This window comes from Balaenoptera acutorostrata, chromosome 3, assembly GCF_949987535.1.
Source record: "Balaenoptera acutorostrata chromosome 3, mBalAcu1.1, whole genome shotgun sequence".
In the NCBI taxonomy this organism is placed as follows: Eukaryota; Metazoa; Chordata; class Mammalia; order Artiodactyla; family Balaenopteridae; genus Balaenoptera; species Balaenoptera acutorostrata.
The window spans coordinates 26,579,006-26,592,836 of NC_080066.1; the positions used below are offsets into that span (position 1 = coordinate 26,579,006).

General features: G+C 50.2%; 1 long non-coding RNA gene across 3 annotated transcripts; it reads left to right on the forward strand.

Moving 5' to 3' along the window:
- Positions 1–36: 36 nt before the first annotated feature.
- On the forward strand, positions 37–12,485 carry LOC103003715 (uncharacterized). Of its 3 annotated transcripts, XR_009007656.1 has the most exons (6): positions 37–256; positions 1,630–1,763; positions 3,081–3,267; positions 3,515–3,705; positions 8,467–8,545; positions 8,717–12,482. It is a non-coding gene; the product is annotated as an uncharacterized LOC103003715 (long non-coding RNA). The 3 variants fall into 3 exon arrangements; XR_449766.2 differs by having other exon boundaries at positions 8,467–12,481; XR_009007655.1 differs by lacking the exon at positions 3,081–3,267 and having other exon boundaries at positions 8,467–12,485.
- The last annotated feature ends 1,346 nt before the right edge of the window (positions 12,486–13,831 follow it).

Sequence of the window (13,831 nt, forward strand, 5' to 3'; positions counted from 1 at the left end):
GACCGAAGGTAGGGCGTTGGGGAGAGGATGTGCGCACGCGCCGGGTGGGCTTTGCGGTCCAGGAGGGAGGAGGCTCAGCACCCCGTCTCCTAGCAGCACGCCGGCGGCGCACATCGTCCGGAGCGGAGAAATGCCGGGCTGCTGGGCGGGGACCCAGAGGTTCCCAGGGTCTTCTGGGCCGGGCCATCCCCAGGGCAGCGGGGAGAGGACAGGGTCTGAGGCCTTGTGTTCACCGCTCTGAGCACCTGGGACGAGGGTAGGCTCCCGAGACTCCCACTCCCATGCCAGGGGGCACCAGGATACGGGAGGGAAGACCTGCTTCATCCTCTGCAAATTGATGTGCTTGGGCGGGACCCCGAGGGTTCCACGATTTCATAGAAGAGTGTGTTGGCCTTGGTTCTCTGTTGGTAACCCGCTGTGCTGAGTCCTGTAAATGTTTTCTACCTCCTGGGGCCCTTGGGAGCAGAGGACAGCCTGGGGACCTGGGTAATGCACAACGTGGTAGAGCCCTGGACCGCTCCTCCGGGGCCAGGGAACAGACCCTCCCTGCAGGAGCCTCCAGTCCTGAGGTGGAAGGGGGCGGAGTCATTGCCTGGGGTGAGGCCTCCTGTCCTCATGGACGTCCCAGGACAGTGGAGGGAAACTGGGAGACATGGAGAATCCAAGGTCCCTCCGATCCCCCTGGATCCTGCAGGTCCTTCTTCTTTGCCCCCTGGGGCCTGGGAGCCCCACAAAGGTGGGGCTTGCCTTGATGACCCCAAACAAAGGTCTGTTTTAATTTCTGCTTTCCTGTCTGGCGCTGCAGTGCTGCCGGTGACCACCAGGGGGCAGTTGTGCCCACTGTGGTTAACGGAACAACTGGCGCAGGGAAGGACACAAGGGATCTCGTAAGCCTGTGTATCAGGGGACAGAGGGACACACAGGCCGAGATGAGGCACTTGGGGGCCTGATTCTAAATGTGAGAGGTCCTTGGAAAGTTTCATGCCAGAGAAGGGGAGTATCTGAATTTCGTTTTAACCCCTCCATGGGAGAGACTAGGGCATAAGGCCAGAAGGGGGGAAGATTGCGGACCAGAACCCACGCCAGTTTTGAGTTGTGTTCCAGCTACATCCCACCCCTTTCTGTAATCATCCATCTCTGAGTTTGTGCATTAGCCTCGTGTGATATCACGTCTGGGGTTTCACTGATCTTACCTCTTATAGGCCTGATGACATCCGGAAGCAGATGCTAGAATGATCCCCACTGGAAGGCTGTGTGTGTGTGTGTGTGTGTGTGTGTGTGTGTGTGTAGAATGATCCCCACTGGAAGGCTGTGTGTGTGTGTGTGTGTGTAGAATGATCCCCACTGGAAGGCTGTGTGTGTGTGTGTGTGTGTGTGTATTGGGGGTTACAGGCCCAGGGGCTTTGTACTTGAGTGGCCAGGGTCCCAAGGAGTCTGGGCTCCTCCCTTCCTCTACCTCCACCAGTCAGCCCCCTCCTTGGTCAGTTGCAAAATTACTTTTCATATATTTGGGGGAATATCTGAGAAAATTCTTTATATATATCTTTGGCTTCTTGTTATGGCTGTATTTTTGCATTTTCCTACTGTTTACCTACATTATTTGAACTGTCCCCCTTCTATCCACCCCAGCATGAAAACAAGTCAGCCCTGAACCTGGAGAACCTGGTGCCTGCCCACCGGAGCAGAGCTCCTGTGACCCACCTCCCCTCCACCTGCTGAAACGTCACTGGCACCCAGCAGGTCCCTGGCCTGCCGGTGAAAAGGTAGGTGCTTCTCCCCTCTACAGCACAGCTGTGTGTCTTGGAAATGTCGCTTCACCTCTCTGTTCCTGGGTTTGCTCATGTGATGGCTGGGGTATGACAAGGACCAAACTCATAGGGTTACTGCCAGGACTCAGTGGGACAAGCTATGGGAAATGCCGAGTCCCTGCCTGGCCTGTCGGAAGGATGTGGTGGTTCTTATTTATGATTTTCCTCTCCTCCATGAAGAAGGTTTCTGCTTCAAGCCTCACTTATCCTGTGACCGTGGGCCAGGCTCTCTCCCATTTCTGTCTGTTGGGCGGGGTCCCCTGTCCTGGGTGTAGCCAGAGCAGGGATCCCTGGCGGCTGGCTGGGGAGCCCCAGGTACACTCAGACATCCGAGAAGGTTCATTCTGTCAACAGTACATAAAGTGCCTACTGTGCACAGGCCCTTTTCTAAGCACTTAGCAGAGTTCAGTGAACAGAGTGGACAAAAATCCCTGCCCCCCTGGGCTTGCATTCTGGTCCGGGGTCCACCAGTCCCACTGGACATCAAGGCAGGTAGTGGACACGTGTGACGCCCTCCTGGCCTCCTCTGGATAGGAGTTCCTCTGCCCTCATTGTCAGAAGGAGGACGGACCCCGGGAACAACTAAAGAAGTGAGTGGGCATCAAGGAGAGGACTCCTGTCTCCACACGGGGTGACATTTGGGGGCTGAGGTTGGGGGTTCAGGCAGAACCCTGGATCCCTCACATCTTGTGATTCCCGCTAGAGGGCTGAGGGCTGAGGGCTTTTCCTGCAAGAAGAAAGGAGTCAGAGAGCTGTGGCTGGGGTCCCGGGTCCCCAGGGAGCAGAGGGGAGGCTGGGGGCTCAGAGCCAGTCCCCAGAGAAGATGCATGCACCCACAGCCCAGCCGTGCTTGCCCCTTCCCCGATCTGAGGGCTTAGGACAGAGGTGTGCCGGGTATCCTGATCACACATCGGCCTTGCCGCCCATCCTCCGAGCCCAGCTGCGCATGGAGCACCTACTGTGGGCAATGACCAGAGCAGCACAGCCCTCCCTGCCCCCCTGGGGCGGATGTTCCAGCGGGGCGGGGACAGACAGAGGGCTGTGCCTGGCTTCCCTGAGGGAGGGGGTGGATGGTCAGAGTGTCCTGCATGGACACTCTTTGTAGCCCCTGCCTGTTACCAGCCCTGCCCCTGCCTGGCAGCCAAGTGGGGGTGGGCTGCGGTGGGGCTGGCCTCTGGATGGGCAGGGGCTGGCACCGGGGCCCACAGGGGCGCCTGTGGAAAGGAAGGAAAGACCAGACCTCTGACTCTGCTGCCCGCCCTCTACCTCCAGTACCACCTGCTCCTTCCCGGGCACCTGACTGGACCAGTTTCCGGAGGATTTTTGTCAACCCTCGGCCTAAAGCAGTTTATGGCTTACGTGCAGCTCAGCATGCTGGGCTCAGACCTGGAGCCCCAGGCCTACCTTCTTCTGACCCAGCCGGGGGACCAGGAGCCCAGGAGGCAGAGCCGAGCCCAGGGTGAGGAGGCCAGGGGTGGGCGCACGTGAGCATAGGAGGAGGGGTCCCTACGGGCCACTCAGGGCGGAGCCCCCTGGGGCCACTGTCCGACCAGGAGCAAAGACTGGCCTGGGACCACCCCTCAGCCTGGGAAGACTTCCTCCTGTGGGCTCCTGGGCTCTGACTCCTCTGGAAAGCACCGGGATGTGTGGTCTTTGGAAGGCGCATGGGAGCACAGTCACGCCGGTGACCTTTTCTCCTCTTGCAGCTCCACTGCCCTCCCGCGGTGAGGCTGGCTCCAGCGCCAGCTGCTGTACTATCTCAAGACCTCGATCCAGCTGCATCACTGCAGTGGCAGGGCCAGCTCCAGAGAGGCCCAGCAAAAACAAGGCAAACGTCACTGGTAGAAAGACAACTGAACCTGGGAAAGCATTCCTCAGAACCCAAAGCCAGAGGAAGGTAAGCATCCCTGTGGTACCAAAAACTCTCAAAAGTCAATGTTTTAAAAAAGGTACAGGGGCTTCCCTGGTGGCGCAGTGGTTGAGAATCTGCCTGTCAATGCAGGGGACACGGGTTCGAGCCCTGGCCTGGGAAGATCCCACATGCCGCGGAGCGACTAGGCCCGTGAGCCACAATTGCTGAGCCTGCGCGTCTGGAGCCTGTGCTCTGCAACAGGAAAGGCCGCGATAGTGAGAGGCCCGCGCACCGCAATGAAGAGTGGCCCCCACTTGCCGCAAATAGAAAGCCCTCGCACAGAAACGAAGACCCAACACAGCCATAAATAAATAAATAAAATTAAAAAAACAAAAAACAAAAAAACCTCAGTTAGCCAGAATCTTCATATATACCCTTTAAGCATTAAAAAAAAAAAAAAAAAAAAGGTACAGAGAACAAACACATGCAGTTCAAACGAGAAGTGATGCACGTGGCCATAAGCAGCAGAGATGCTCGCCTCCCTGCTCTGGACGCACACAAATGTCCTCACTGCCAAGGAGCACTGGGTACCATCACTGGTGGGTGTTTATTTCTGGTGACACTGTGAGGGAGCAGAGGCCCCTTCAGCTGCCCTGGAGGGACACTCCTCTCTGGAGAAGAGCTTTCAGGACCTGTCAAAGTCCCACAAGTGTATACCTTTACTAGCGGTAATTTATCCAAAAGAAATTCTTGCACAATATTTCAAAGATCCATTGATACGACTGCTCATCAGGGCCTACACAGACTCTCCATCGCAGGCCGTGCCCTGGTCCTGGCCCCATCCCCGCCCCCGCCGCCCCTGCATCTTAATGCAGCTTCTGAGCTGAGCACCCAGCCCCGCTGTCCAGGACACCGGAGGGCACGGCCTGCCTGTTCCCTCTCCCCCGAGGCATCCATCCAGGGCATGTTCTCAGCTGCAACAGCGGGACCCTTGAGCTCCTATGAGCAGAGGAGGCCTTCACAGAGCACGGGGGTGGGTGGGGGCCTCAGGGAAGCTGCTGGAAGGTCAGAGCATCGGGCTGGGGGCTTTGGAGATGGAGCACTGCTCAGACTGCATCTCAGGCTCCACGGGAGTGCGGGCTGCCACCCCGAGCCCGAGCATCAGTCACACGCAGCTCTGCCTGGCGGGGAGAAGTCGGAGAGCCTCACCTGCCTCAAAGTGGGTTGCGGGCAGGAGGGTCCACATGGTCTGAGGCTGTCGGATGAAGCCACAGCCACTTGTGTCTTGTCTGCCCAGACTTGGAGCCCCCCAGGCAGACAGCGCCGGTCCTCAAGGGGGAAACTTGCCAGGCTCACCCTGGAGGAAGGGGAGGGAAGACCCTGACCATATGGTGAGCGGGTGAGGGCAGAGAGCAGGGATGCGTGACGGCTGCGTGGCTGGGGCAGTGCCACCTGGTGGTCGAGGCACAGGCTCTGAGGTCAGACAGACCCCATCACCGGGGAAGGTGTTGCTATTCGAGCCACAGTTTGCTCGTCTGTGAAGTGGGGCCAGCAGTGGCCTTCTAAGGTGATATGGAGACAGGCTCAGCGCGACTGCACTTGGGGGCCCCCGTATGTGCTCAGTGACAAGGACCCGACAAAGGGCCACCTGGAAAGAGCGCCCGTCCCCGTGGGAGGCACATTCTCGGGGGCTGCAGGTGCACTGTGAACTACTGTAGCTGTCCCTCACACGTGACAAGAGGCGTCAAGGTGCCTGTACCCTGTGCCCCAAGAACGGGACCCTGGGAAAAAGCAAAGCAGCGATTTGCCCAAGGACATCTCAGCAGTGGTGTCTGGAGCACAGGAGGCCTGGGATGTATCTTGGAAAAGGACAGTGAATGATCGTAAGCTCAGCCAGGCGGTGACTGACTCCCGTTGCTGCTTCCTCAGTGTGATTTCATTGCCTGAGCAGAATAGCACATCCCCCGGTACCTGGCGTGCAGCTGTTGACCTGGGAAATGCCTCTTCCTCTATACCTGCTAGGAAAGACCACCAGAATCAGGGCCGGCCAGCAGAACTCATTCATGTCCTGCCTCAGGCTATATCAGGTCTCCAGCCCGATGTCACGGTTTTTTACCTTCGTTCTCTTAGAGTGTTGCATTGATTGGTTTTTGCATGTTAACCCATCCTTAGAAGGTCCTACCTCGCTGTGCTTGTAGCACTCCTGAGTATCTGTATGTGGGCCTCTGGATGGAATCTGTACTTTCTACCGTTCCATTTGTCCGTCCTGCACCACGACCGCACTGCCTTGTTTACTGTTGCTGAATTAAAAGTCTGGATATCTAGTATTGTATGTCCTCCAACTTTCTTCTTCAAGATTATTCTGACTATTCTTGGCCCTTTGTATTTCTGTATATATTTTAAAATTAGCTCATCAGTTTCCACAAAGAGATTTCTGCTGAGGCATTTTATAGAGATTGTACTGAATCTATAAGTCAAATTGGGGGAGAACTGACATTTTAACATTGTACCAAGGGAAAAGACACCGTAACCTAAAAAGGAAGGTGATAATCTGGGAAGAAATATTTGCAACTTATATCTCAGGCAAAGGGCCTAACTGCCTCTATAAATAAAGAGACCCTAGAAACTGGTAAGAAAGAGAAGAGCCGCAATATAAAAATGGGCAAAAGACATTATCATACACTCCAAAGAAAACAAATATAGCTCTAAACGCATGAAATATGCTCAGGTTCCTATGACAAAATTACTAAATCCAGAAGATTGAAGGTATACTCTGAAGCTGCTGTAGAAATAGAACTTTTATTCATTGTTGATGGGAATGCAAGTTGCCTTCCAACAGAGGCAGTGGAGCTCTATCTATACACAATTACAAATGTATTTACCCTTTGACTCAACAATCACAGTTCAGGGAATTTACCCCATGGAAACACCTCTACACTTGGCATATGTACACCGTTATTCATTGCAGCCTTCTTCACATGAGCAAAAGATTGGAAGTAACCCAATTTCCTCCATTAGTGACCTGGTTGGTCATGTTTTCATATGCTTACTGGCCAGTTGTATATCTTCTGTGGAGAAATGTGTATTCAAGTCCTTCCCTCACTTTAAATTGGATTGCTTTTGTTGTTGAATTATAAGAATTTTTTATTTATTCTGGATACATGACCCTTATCATATTTTGTGATTTGCAAATATTTTTCTCCCATTCAGTGGGTTGTCTCCAATCTCTTGAGAATGTCCTTGCATGCAAAAAAGTTTTAAATTTTGATGAAGCTCAATTTATCAGTCTTTTGCTGCTTTTGCCTTTGGTGTCATATATAAGAAACCATTGCCAAATCAATGGTCATGAAGATTTGTCTTTATGTTTTTTTCTGAGAGTACTATTCTTTTATCTCCTAAATTTAGCTTTTTGAGTCACTTTAATTTTTTTGTATGGTGTTAGGTAACACCCCAACTTCACTCTTTTGCATGTGGATATCCAGTTTTCACAGCACCATTTGTTGAAAAGACTGTGTCTCATTTAATGATCCTGCTACATCTCTGGAAAGTCAATTGACTATACGTGTATAGATTTATTTCTTGACTTTTAATTTTATTCCATCGACCTGTTTGTGTTAATCTTTCAAAGCACTGCTGAAAATGTTTACTGGTTCTAACAGGTTATTTTTTGCTGTTTGTTTTTATTCCTTAGGATTTTCTATGTAGAAGCTCAACAGAGATACTTTTCCCTTCCTTTCCAATTTTGGTGTCTTATTTGTCTTACGTAATTGCTCTGACCTAACTTCCATTACCATGTTGAAGTGATGGGAGCAGGCATTCTTTCTTTCTTCTGATCTCAGGGAGAAAACTTTAGGTCTTTCATCAATGAGTATTATGGTAGGTTTGAGTTTTTCATAAATAATCCTTGTCATGTTGAGAAAGTCATCTTCTATTTTATTGAGCTCTCTTATCATGAAAGGATCTTGTATTTTGTCACATGCTTTCTTTGCATCAATTGAAATGATCATGTAGTTTTATTCCTTCATTCTGCTGATATGGAGTATTATGTTGATAGTTTTAACCATCTTGAACAATGCTTTCATTCCTTGAATAAACTGCATTTATCATGATGTATATTCCTTTCAATATACTGCTTAATTCTGTTTGCTAGTATTTTGTTAAGGATTTTTGCATTTCTATTCATAATGGATTTTGGCCTGTAGTTTCCTTTCTTGTGAGGTCTTTGTCTTTGGTATCAGGGTAGATTGCAGGCATCACAGATTGTTTCTTCCTCGTGTATATATATATATATTTTGGTAGTATCTGAGAATGATTGGCATCATATCTTCTTATATATTTGGGATAGTTCACCAGGGAAGTGATCTGATTCCCTGCTTTTCTTGGTTGAGAACTTTCTGATAACTGACTCAATCTTGTTACTCAGGATCACCCCCTCTTTAGAGTTTCCATTTCTTCTTGAGTCAGTTTTGGGAGTTTGCCAGCTTCTAGTAATTTGTCCATTTCCTCAAGCTTAACTAGTTTCTTAGCCTACAATTTTTCCTAGTGCTCTCTTACAATCCTTTTTCTTTATGCAGAGTCATTAGTAATGTCCCACTGTCATTTCTGTTTTTGTTATTTGAGTCTTCTCTCTTTTTAAAGTCAATCTAGCTAAACATTTGCCAATTTTGTAAATCTTCTCAAGAAGGAACTTGAATTCATTGTTTTTCTCAAGTGTTCATCTGTTCTCTATTCCATTTATCTTGCTCTAATCCTTATTATTTCCTTCCTCCTGCTAATTCTAGGTTTACTTTCCTCTTCTTTTTCTAGGTCACCAAGGTCATCTTCTAACCAGCTTGGCACTGGCAGGCACTGAGCTGTGCTCCTCAGGGTCTGGGTGGTCAGACAGGTAAGTACTTGCAGCCTGTAGCAGACTGAGCTACCTGGGCATTTTCTGCCCCACTACCAGCCCAAGCTACTCTCAGATTCCACTTTTACCCTGAAATTCTCTTGCTGTTGAGAATATATATGGTGTCATATACGAGAAATGAGTGGTCTATAGGCTGACTTACCTCCATAGACCACTCACAGCCTTGGACGCCTTCTGTTCTCTGGGATCCAAAGACCAGCTCAGTTTTGCCAAGGAGCACTGCCATGGGTGTGGAGGCGTGTGTGCCCACCACCATCACTGTCCTCGAGGACTTCCCTCGTGTCTCCCTGGGGGTGGGTCACTGCCACTTGTGCCCACAGGCACCCCAGAGCACCACTCCTGCGTGGCTCTGACCACTGCAAAGCCAGCCGTCCATTCAGCTACAAGGGCCCCATCAAAGAGCCAGGACCAACAGCAACTCCAAGTCCACAGGACCCCAGGACCCCAAGTCCTGTGAACATTACAGACGCAGCCCTCCCTCAGCAGAGAGTTCAGTGAGCACTCTGGCAGCTCCTTTGGCTCCGAAGTGAAGGGGATCAACATGAGCTTTGTCTTCGAGTCCTCCGATGGCCAAGAAAAGAAGCTGAGCACCCGCCTCTTCTCCCTGACAGCACTTCTGCAGCCCCTCTCAGTGCTCCCCAATCTGTACCCACAAAAGGAACCAGGAAGCCCCCAAAGCTGCACCCTGGCATGTGACGCCCTGCAGAGTCCAGGGCTACTGCTGCCCTTGCCATCCCCCACTGTTCTGGGAGTCGACCTCCTCAAAGTCCCCCCAAATCCACAGCATTAGCTCAGCTTCCAGCAGCATCTGCTTTTCAGTGTGGTTGCCTGTGACTGTCCCACGCAGCCACCAGGCCTGTGTCTCAGGGGTCTGTGGGCACAGCTCCAGCAGCACCTCTTTTTCAGTGTGGTTGCCTGTGACTGTCCCGCGCAGCCAGCAGCCCTGTGTCTCGGGTCTGCAGGCACAGCTCCAGCAGGCAGGCGATGCTGCTCCATGCCCGTCAGCCTGGAGGAGGACAACATGCACACGAGCACCCTGGTCATCTGAACGAGTGGGGCGTGGTCCCCGCGCTCAGACCTCTCTGGGCATAGACCTCTCCTGAACAGGTGCCCTTCAGGCAGCACAGCCAGACCCAGGGGGAGGCATGCCGGCGCTCCGCTGCACCTGAGGACACAGAGGTGGTCTCCTTAGCCCTGGGTGGCTCCTGGGGAATCCATGCTCATTAAGCTCGCTCCAGGTCTAAGATGCTGTGGCTCTGGTCGGACCACCTGGATTGTGTCTCCTGCCCACCCCCAACCTGCAGTGGCCCCTGACTCCTTGCTTGGTGCTCAGAGCCCTATGTGTTCAGATCCAGAGGACCTCCCCAGGGTGCACCGTCACCCTCCCTCCCTCCAGCCTCCCTAGAGCCTTCTTCACCCATGGACCCCACCGCCCTTGCCTCCTCACAGCCCCAGCCTGCAGTGCCCCTCCCTATACTCCCCCATCCACAGTGGACTCACCTCCAAGCCTGGGCTCAGGGGCCACGTCTTGGGCTCCTGGGCACAGCATGGCCTTTGGGGTCAGATTGACCTGGGGCCAGTCACAGCCCCGTGACAGGCAATCTTCGTGGTGACTTCTCAGAGTCTCACTTTGGCTGGGCTTGGTCACTTAGAGCTGAGTGACCCTGAGCATCCATGCCATGGCTCATCTATAAATTTGGGTGAGCTCACTGAGTGCCCAGGAGGGGCTCCCTAATAACAGGAATTACCCGCAACACTCAGCCCTCCCTGTGGGGCCACCTCCTCTGGGGGCTCCCTCCAGCCGCCGCTACACCAGCCAGGGCCGCGGCCAGGGCCAGGCTGTACCCGGTGCGTGTCCCGGGGTCCTGCCAGAGAAGGCAGGGAGAGGCGGGTGTGGAGGAGGAGGGGCAGGGGCGGCCTGACCTTCTCCTGCCCAGGCCCGTGTCTACGCTACCTCTAGGCCCCCTGACCCAGCCGTGCACCGCGCTGGCCTCGGGGAGGAGTCTCGGGACCAGGACAGCAGGTTGTGTATGGGGTGTATTCTGTGACTTTCATGTTCCTAGGTCTCCAGCCAGCCTGACTGGAGTAGGGTGGCCCGGGGGTCCCAGGGGTCATGGGGTCGCAGAGCAGCGGACATTGGGGCCGTGCGATAACGGCCGGGCTGGGAGCCGTTGGTGCCCTGAGCTCACGTGCTCAGTGCACCATCGGCTGATGCTGATGTTGGGTCTCGTGCCCGCGCTGCCTGGGGTCTGCATGTGCACCGGGAGGTGGACTTGGACGCTAGGCCGGCGGCCCCGCGCTGAGTCCGCACGTGGGAGGGAGGCCCCTGCACCCCTGAGCGCATCCTGCTGCACCCACCCGGGGGCCTGGGGGCCAGGAGCCCAGGCCGTGTCCACACCGAGTGGGGCTCCCACAGTTCCGTGTCCATCCCCTCCTGGGACAATCGGGGGAATTAGAGAGCGGGAGAGTCGGGGACTGGCCCAGGGCCCGAGAGGTGGGCCGAGTCCAGAGGAGAAGGGAGGGTTCAGTACCCCGAGGCCAGGGTTTGCTTTGGGAATGAGAGCCCCTAGGATCCTGAGGGACCCCCTGCACACCTCTCCCACGTGGAGCCCTTTCCTCTGTGCATCCCCACTTGGGCACAGGTGTGGCGCATGCGCAACCTCATGTTTTCTCCCCATCCATCTACTATGCTTGGTATGCAGAGTACATTTTTGTAGTACAGTATATGAGAAACTTAGCAGTGTTACCTGTGGAATGGAGCAATGAGGTAGATGACATAATTTAAAACATTCTGGATGTTGTGAGATTATTTTTATAATACACATAGCTTTTTTAATTTTCAAAAATAGTTTATACATTGAAGCAATGTGAGAAAAGGCACTTTTAATGTTTCTTTCAACAGGCAAAAAATGTAGGGCTAATTTTTTGTTTTAAAAGACGTCATTTTAGAAGTAATTATTTTATTGCTGATTGTCTATAGTTGCAGAGAAAAATTCACAAATTGTAAATTAAGTAGATTACTATTTAGAATGTGCTTCACCTGAGCTTGGGAAATATTTTGTGACTCTGCAGAGATGGGTTTGTTTATTTCGGAAATATAACTGAGGAAAAACAACTGTATGATAAAAAATAGTTACCTTTTAATTGAGAATAGTTACGTATTAGTTACCTATTAGTATTCCTTCTAATACGGAACTTCAATCTTGTTGAACGGTATGAGTACTTCGTTTGGGTCTCCTGCCCTCTAGTGGTCATTTATCAAAATGCAGAGAAGCTTGTATTAGGTGAACCCCCTGAAATTATACAACCCAGGTGTGGGGATCAGGTTGGGAATTTTGGAGATTAGAGGAAACTGAGAAATTTTCTGACTTGATTTCCTCATCTTTGCAACATAAACACCATGTGTCGATTACATATTCCCTTGAGATTACTGATATAAAATTCAATTCTGGCATCTCTTGACTATTTGACTTAGTAAATTATCCAAAGCTACCGTTATTTTCTGTAATTTTTTTACATATATGGTATAATCATAGATCTTATCGCTATTGCATAAAGGTTGTTTTGCAAGTAAATAAACACTTTAAAATGTACTTACACTGTTTCCTACTATTAGGTAAGTCCATTATATACTGTATTTTTTATTCCTCGTAACTACCCCATACACTTTGTGAAGTACACGCTATAATATTCTGATTTCATGAAGAAATAAAGTGATACTGAGGGGGGCTGATAAGACTGAGGAAGTGGTACACCCCGGGCCTGAAAGACTGAATTTTGTGCCATGACTTTCTTTCTTCTAAAAATCCATATAATTAATTTTGAATTGGTTTAAAATTATTTAACCAGAATAAGTTGGTCATGTTTTAACATATTAGTATGTTTAAAGCAACATTTGTGTATCACATTCTTTAATATGCTAATGTATGCCAGCCTCAAAGACCTAGGTTCTTCTATAAAGTTTAAGAACCAGGCCCCATGATTTTAGAGAAGGTGAGTTTTTAGAAAGTCTAAAAAGAGGTTTTCCATTTTAACTGAAGAATTTAGAAGCAAAAACTAGAGCTTCGTGTCCCTTTTCATGGTAGATAGCAAAGAGATGCTTGTGGGCTAAGAAAGTGCACCCTGGGGAAGAGTTACATGGTATGGAATTAAGAGTATGATTTCAGGTAAGAAGGATAATTAACTTCAAAAAGATTTTTCATTGCTATGGAACTCCAGACTAAAAGTTTTTAAGTCCTTTGCTTAATATAGCTTCACTACAAAGTCCTTTGGGCATGCCTCTGATAGCCAGGTCTAGGTCAGATCATTTCTGATTAAGCCATTTGGCATCTAGACACGTCACCCTGGTCATTGTAGCCAGTAATGACTTTACCTCCCCTGAATTTCTACATCTCGTTTATGCTGCTCATACATATGACTTCACAGATTGGAACAATGGGACAATCCTTAAGAACAAAAGAAAGACAACCATCCTATAAGAAGAGTTAAGCCCATAAAATCCACATATAATGAATTAGGTTAGCGGCTTATAAAATAACCAGAGATGCATCTGGATGTGTGTGACTTCACAGGATCAAAGTGACTCGAGTGAAATTTTAGGGAAGCAGAACAGACTAAGCTATAAATAGGAAAGCGCAAATGTGGGGCCAGTTGTACTGTGTCCTGTGTGAAGAGTGTTTAAAATATTTATGTAACTGTTTTGATGTTAATTTAATAATAATAGCTATGTCAAATATTTAAAACCCATTTGTTATAAGTATTAATTCAAGCAATTCTCACCCCCACCCCCAGGAGATGGGTATTCTTGTTAACCACACATTCATGATGAATAAACTGAGGCACAGATGAAGTTAAGTAACTTCCAGGATTTCAATCTAGTAACTGATGGAGCAGGAGTCATTTCTGGGCTCTAGGGTCAGCACACATAAATACCCCATTATACTGCCTCATTTAAGATGGTCTACCCCTGTGATGGTTCATTTATGTGTCAACTTGACTGGTCCACGGGGTGCACAGATATTTGATCAAATATTATTCTGGGTGTTTCTGGATGAGATTAACATTTTAATTGTAGAGTAAAGCAGATTGTCTTCCCTAATGTGGACAGGGCTTATCCAATCAGTTTGGAAGCCTGAATAAAACAAAAAGGTTGACTCTCCCCTGAAAAGGCCATCCTCCTGCCGGATGGCCTTTGAGCTGGGACAGTGGTCTTCATCTACCTTCAGACTTGGACTCAGACTGGAATTTATACCATCTTGGTCCTCA